This window comes from Argiope bruennichi, chromosome 10 (assembly GCF_947563725.1).
Source record: "Argiope bruennichi chromosome 10, qqArgBrue1.1, whole genome shotgun sequence".
Lineage (NCBI taxonomy): Eukaryota > Metazoa > Arthropoda > Arachnida > Araneae > Araneidae > Argiope > Argiope bruennichi.
The window spans coordinates 96887366-96895408 of NC_079160.1; positions in this window are offsets into that span (position 1 = coordinate 96887366).

An 8043-nucleotide genomic window follows, 5' to 3' on the forward strand; every position below is an offset into this window, starting at 1 on the left:
GAAATTTTAGAATTTATTCTACGATAAATCCAGAAAATTAAGTTGCACAAAGCTGATTGTTACAGAATTTAAAAATATCAGTTTAATAATGTTAAAATAATTATCATGCCTTTTTTTTTTTTTTTAGTTTTGAGAATTTTTTAAAAAAAATATTCTTTGCATGATTTTAATCATTCGACTTATTTGTTGTAATGAGATTCAAAAAGATTTCAATTTTTTATCCGATGTGTATTGTTACCTGCTAGTTTATGTTAAAGGAACTTCTACACTTATTTACGGATGAATTGTTCTGTATATTAATTACGTTTCTCAAGTTGTTTTCAAATCATCTGTGTCGCTTGTGTAACGAGCTCAAATGAATGAATCAATTCCTTTTGTCGTTAAAATATGTACTGTAATTTTTCACCTCTTTATGGCAATGTTATTAAGTCTGAATCATTAATATAATTATATTTATCATCATTAATCATTAATTAATTAATAATAATACCTTGTAAAACGATTTTATTTAATGAGGAGATGAGATTATTTAAAAACAATGAAACATGAAAAAATGGCACTTTTCCATTATATCTGCGCAAATCTCGCCAAACAGACTTTTTAGCGACAGCACACAATCATCGGAACAAATCACACCAAGCAGACTTTATTGACCACAACACAAAACGTTACCAGCAGCGATATTCTGTTTGGTATTGATTGCATCATTTTTGGCAACTTTATCGCCTGCGCCGGTATAATGGAAAAGTACCATGAAATGAACAAATAGACTACAGATAAATGTAATATTGCTATAAATAATTCGTAATATTACTTTTCTACAATTTAAGCTCCATTGTTGAAAAGAGAGAGTTTCATTATTCGTAATGGAGGACGAATGGTTGCTAAATCAGTGACTCGCAATATTGGCGAAGTACTCTGGAACAAAAATGGCGAATACAAAAACTAAAACGCTATCTAAATTAGAGATTGTGATCTATAAATAATCTTAAAGAATGCCATGTAATGTTACGCCTTATCAGAAAACATGTATAAACCAGAGGGTTAGTAGGACAGCTAATTCTTTCGCTGACTTCATGAAATGAATGCTGGTTTTGCATTCTTAGCACTATTGATATTTTGGAATTTGTGATTTCCCTATCTGACAATGTGTTATTAATTTCCTCAAAAGCTGTTGTTTGCGAAATCTAGGCTGTGTTTGTTTTTTGTTGTTATTGTTGTTGTTGGTGGTGTCTATGCTTCGTATTTTTTTGTTGAATAAAAAGTCATTTTCAATCCTTCGCTATGGCTCACTTCTTTCATCGTAAGCCTATCGAAATATTTTCGTAAAAATATTATTCAAAATGTTGTCATAAAAAGAATAATAACAATAAACTTAGGGAGAAATGAAATGCATAAGATATACAATCACTTAGAAATGAGTATCCATCAGAATATCTAATAAACAAATTGTTGAACTTTTTTCATTTTCTTTTATGTAAATTACAAAATAAATGCAAAATCAGTAAAACATTACAAAACACATGTACAGGAATGTGTGTTGATTCATTGCCACAATTCATTCTCATATCAATAGATTTTAAAGTTACTTAACCCGTCAGCATACGCATGAATACGCATGACCCCATCCGTAATCTTTTGCTGAAAAATTCTAAGAATTTATAAACGTCTACATTTGGTATTTCCTATATCTTCTGCAGGGAGATAGAAAAAGAAGATAAGAATAACAAAAAACAAAGATAAATTATATATTTTACTTTTCATTCGAGGGGGTAGTCAAGGTTAAGTTGATCCCTGCGTGTGCTAGCATTTTAAATCATTTTATTTTTATGGCTATGACGTCCGAATGGGGGCTGTAGAAATTCAGAGATATTCTTGTAAGTGTGAGAGAGTAAGTGTTTCTGAGATTTATTAGATATTGCTGAAATTTCGAAAAGTTATCATGGACAAAATCAGAACAATAAGAGGATTTTCAATACTTAAGAAAATTTTATCATAAATATTTTCCTGTTCTTTAATAATAAATATTGTTCACGTAGGTACTTTAGTATGGAACTCAATGACACACACACACACACACACACACACACACACACACACACACAAGAAGTAAAGCTAAGCCAATTTATTAACTCAACTCAGAACACAATGACTGGCAGATCTGCTTTTATACTAACAGGGAAATTTCCAGAATATTTTTCTGGAGACAGTAAGAAAAGTCCAGAACATTTATCTGGTAAACTAAAGAAAGTTACAGAATCTGCTGGAACATGAAATAAATGGAAACTTAAAATAATAATTAAATATTTACACAAACTGTGAATCGCATTGTCTCTAACGGGACTCGAACTTAACGATCTCTTGAGTGTGAGATCAGTGCTATGACCATTCGGTCATGGATAGTCAATTGCCGCTTTTCAATGCGGCAATATTTATGTACTGTCCTGTAAAAATAAATCTTTATGTAAAATGCATTTTCTTATAAAATGAATTAACTGTCAAAATGCATTTTCTTATAAAATGAATTAACTGTCTTAAAATTAATGTTAAAAATTAATTTTATTCTGAATGAGAAATAAACGAGGAATTGTTATTTTGCCAATTTATATAAAAATGAAAGACAAATGTTATGGATATTTTCGAAGTTGTATATTTAAGTTTCTTTTTTAAAAATATTTTCAAAATATTTCTATATGTAAAATATAGATTTTCTTATTCTTTAAATATTTTTATACAGAAAAAAACTACTTACTTTAAAAATAATAAGTTTGATATGAATGAAATGGGAGAAAAGAAATGAATATAAAAAAAGTATGGAAAAAGGGCTAAATATAATTTCAGTTTTTTACGTTTCAAAAATCGTATTTTTTGTTTTAAATAGAATTATTTGAATGACTAAGTATTCGAATACCTTGATCCTATTTTATTTTTATTAAAATAAACAATATGATAAGGAGTACGTGCCTGACAACTTAGTGTCAAAAAATGTGTTAAGTAAGTGTGTTAACGTTAAAAAAAAATGGGTTCATGTGATGAAATGTTAAATACATCTGTAATTTTAAATGCAAAGTTCATTAAAACAAGAATCCTTTACATTTAATCCAACAAACTAATTCTTACTCCTAGTTTAATCCTATGGAATTTTCTATCTTTTTTTCTTTTTTTTTTTTTTGGCCTCACTTTTTCTCCTTTTTTCTTCGAATAGAACTCGAAAGAAACCTAATCCGTGTATTCTTTCCGTTTCTTATTCTCGAACAAATTGAGTCCCGTTTTACTCAAAATAGAATGCAAAACAAAAGTCTCTAAAGTTTAGAAGCAAGCTGTAAGAAACGTCAACACATAGGACACCAACAATGTTCCAGAAACACAATGAAAGCGAACAGCACCTGTGAAAAATTCAATTCGATTTCTTCTAAAAGGACATATTTTTCTTCTTGAGCGTCTCCAAACACCAAATTCGCATTTTAAGGCATCGCTGTCCTCATTCTTTATTCAAAATCGAACAAAAGAAAATACTAACCTAATTTGTTTATTGATGTCTATTTGTTTCCCGAAAGTAGAATGTCAGAAACCACTGTTAATAATCATAGTATTCTCCTGACTTCTGCTGGAAGTTTGGAAGAACGATGTACTTGCTGAAATTGTGTTGTGATTCTCTCTATTTTTAGATTGTAGTTGATATTCTAAATTCTTTAAGAAGTGTTTATCTTCGCAGCTTTAAAGAGGAAAGAAAACTTTCTGACATGTCATCCTTGATGTCGATTCCAAGTGGATCTTAGAGTTGTGCTGTTCTCTATTGTCGGTCCTTGTGAATTACATAATAGTTGTTTTATATTCATGAGTTGTGACTTTGAACAAAGAAGGGTATTTACAAAAATCATTTTCATTTTAAGTATTTGAAGTTAAAGCAAGATTAGTCAACATCTTGTATACTTGTCAGCAGCTTGTTTTTTTAACAGAGTTTTTAATCTTTAAAGAAATATCCAAACTTTAGCAACCTATTATGTTAAAGATAGTTTTATTTATGTAAATGGTGCATAAAATACCTATAATTGGCCATACTGGGCTTAACTTATACATATGTGCAGGTTGAGGTTCGAACTCGCAACGTTAGGGTTCATAGCCGAGTAACAAAGCCACTAGACAAAAGTGTACACTCTTCTCCGGAAGTTGCTAACTGGCTTATAATGTTACCACCACACATAAATTTATTTATACATAAAATGAAATTCAGTCAAAGTTCTTTAGAGGCAAAGACATGGAAATAATCGATCCAGGAGAGATATTTTAAGTCATATATTATGTAGAATAGCAATAGGAAAATAAGGGTAATTGTATTTAAAAGAGTCTTATCATATGGATTTCAAAAATAATAAAAATAGGTAGAGCAGCATGTTGCACAATATTGTACAATATTGTCTGATGCTATATTATTTAATATTTTGTAACATTGGACACCGCTGTGAATATTGTTTAATTCCATGCAACTTTGTACAATATATGTGCGTGTTACTGGTGATATAGTATCAAAAACAGCATATGCCATAAAAAACAATCTACAATAATGTTGGTCAAGATATAGAGAGGAAGGTAACATAAGTCATATCACTGACTCTCCGACCCTCACGAAGGCACACGGATAACGAAAACTGAATGACCAGACCGCAGTAGCAGCAGCACTGACGGGAACTGTGGTTGAGTCTTAAGGGCCGTCACCGGCCACGGCACAACCCTTCCCGAATGAAGTATGTCCCGTCATCGATGGGAGGAGCCAAATCCCCCACCTTTTAGAGTAACCTCCAGGATGATGAGATCCAACCACCTTGCCGGAAGCATCTCATCCTCATTTCGAGGTGGCCCTCCCCCCGTGAATTTGAAGAAAACGTAGTACGACAAAGAAAATCATTTTGCAAGATATATTATTGACAATAAGGAAGAAAAAAATAATATCAATTCAATGATGGTATCGCTACCATTTATTGTATAATAACTATTGTTCATTTATGTTCTATGTCACAGAAATGTTAAATTATTAATTTTGGCGATAATACAGCAGTGGAAAAGATACCATCATTTGCATAGCTCTGTATTAAATTCCTATTAAAACAATACTAATTTTAATAAGAAATTAGGAAATATGAAAAGAAACATATGAAGATATCTCTGAAACTGGAAAATTTTATTCAATTGGGTGTTTTGTCATCAAAAGATATTAGAGAAGAGGATATTCATCGTTCTATTCTAAACCACTATCATCTTGTACAGCAAAGCAAGCCGTGTTAAAGATGATTTATGATTTTTAGATGACATTGTCACTGAAATATAAGGAGTGTAAAGATATAAAATGCTTTTGTATTTGTAACGGAAAATTAATAAAATATGTTTGTTAATACATCTGCTAATATATTTTTTGAGTTATGTCAATACATTATATTTATTGAGTTATGTAAATACATTATATTTATTTAATTATGTAAATACATTATATTTATTGAGTTATGTAAATATATTATATTTATTGAGTTATGTAAATACATTTAATGTTAAAAAGTTTTGTTATGATCACAAATCGTTATACAGGCATGATCAGACATTAAAATTTTAAAATTTTATTCTGCGAAATTGTGAAAAGGTAAATACTTCATAGGTAAATATTAATAAATATTTCAAAGGAAAATATACCATAAAAACTCCACAACTAAAAACTATCTATCAATATTTCTCTTGTTTTATTTCTGAAATGATTTAGTAATAAATGTTAAATTAAATAAATGTTTTAAAATAAATGTTTCTATTTCTCTAATATAATGCGTTTTTTATAATTCCTTTACTATATTTCCATGTAAATGAAATGCTTCAAAAAAGGTTTCAAATTTTTGCTACATAATTTATGAAACGAAGTCTCTAAATATTTTGTTTCAATTTATGCTTTTTTTAACAAAAATTAGAATTCTTAAAGAGGAAATGTCATTTACACTGCGTAAAAAAAGTAGGACAGTCGTTTTCAGTAAATTTTCTTTTATATTTTTAACCTGGCTAATATATTCTATGTAGGTTTTATATTTAACAATGTTTTCTTTATTTTCATGTTAAAATAAAATAGCTACCACTATTTATAATTAGAAAGACAAGAACATATGATTTACAGTGTGTAAAAAGAGTAGAAGGACATCTATTACATTTTTTTTGTTTTGTGGAATGTGCACGAGTCAAAGAGTAAGTAAATATTTTTTTTTGTGTTTTTTTCTCAGGAAAACGTATTTTGTTAAAAAAATTCACTGTTGCTTTAATTTGAGAATGCCTAGAAATATATCTTTAAATAATTTTCAAAAAGATCAAATTGTTGCATATAAAAATGAAGATAAAGATATTAATTAGAGAGATCGCTCGTATACTGCACGTCAGCACCAATGCAGTTTCTAACTTTTTTGAAAATCTAAACGGAAACGGAATGAGAAAGAAGACTGGTAGGCCTAAAACGTTAACGCCTCGTGATGAAAAAAAACTTGCTCATAAGCTTAAAAAGAGTATAGGAAATGTTTCAAAAGCTCGAAATCAAGCAGGACTTATACATGTGTCCATGCAAACAGTATACAACAACATCCAAAGGTCCAAAAGAATCGTTTGCAAAAAACGGAGGCATCATCCAAAGTGGAAACAAACACATATTAATAATCATTTGTCTTGGACTCAAGAACACATGTCATGGACCACAGAATGGACTTCTGTGATATTTTCAGATGAAAACAAATTTAACTTAGATTGTTCAGACGATTATCAATACTACTGGCTAAGATTGCAGAACAATATTATTAAACTAGAAAATGGGAGGGGGAAGTTTCATGGTCTGTTTAGCAGTTGGTTATGGAAGAAGAACAAGTTTAGTCTTTCTCAATGGTAGGCAGAAGCATACATTGATGTTCTGAATTCTGAGCTTTTTCTTTATGGCTCCGAATTAAGAGGAGAAGCGTGGATATTTCAACAATATGGAGCCTTAGTCCACACCACCAATGGGTTTAAAAATTGGTTCGCTGCAAATAATTTGTAGGTTTTATCATAGCCAGCTAAAAGCTCCGATCTGAATAGAGTAGAAAACATCTGGGCAATGCTTTTTCTTCGAGTATACGCTGGTGGAAAGCAGTTTGAATCGCTCTCTGAGCTTCGAGAGGCATTAAATGCCTCATGGGATAGTTTTTGTCAGACAGAAATCCAATCTTTGTATGATTCACTTCGAAACAGAATATTCGAAATCATAAAAGTTATTGTAAAGACTATTACTTACTAAAAGCAGCTTATATTTTGTTCTTTTTATAACTGTCCTTCTACTTTTTTTACACGGTTTCAAATGAAAGAAACCATTTTTGTTTCAATTTATACTTTATTTTTGAATATCATGGTAATGATACTAATATTTTTTCGGTGAATGATCTAAAAAATAAGTCTTATAAAAATAATTTTAGTAAAAATATAAAATAAAATCTTATTTTTAAAAAAAAGTAAAGTGTCCTTCTATCATCTGCTTTAAGAGTCAAATAAAAGTTAAAAATTAAGTTTAAAGAAAATATATCTTCGCATTCTTTTATTTTGACAAAAATGTTATTTTAATTTACTAATATTGATGGATGATTAGATTTTGTTTAGCTTCAACAAAATAATTAACTACAAAGTATTCACCCCAGCAGTTGCGGCTAGTTTTGTTAATTAACTTCGCTTTGAAACAACATTTCCTTCTTTTATCAATGCGCGATTTTCTGTTAAGATAGCTTAATGAGTTTCTTAACTTGCATGAATAAACAGGTCTAGTTGAAACTTTATTATTTTTATTTTCGTTAAGACTCTTTTAAAATTAACTTTTCTCTTGTAATGAAATGTATAATCACAGTTTTAAAACTTTAATAAGATATCAGTGTCACTAAAATTGACATTCCTTTTATGAAAGTAATATCAAAACAGGAAAATTTGCTTTTGATTCATAACATAAAATGTGCCATCTTCATCAAAATTACTGTTATTTTTTTATTTTTTAAATTTTTGCTCTTAGAA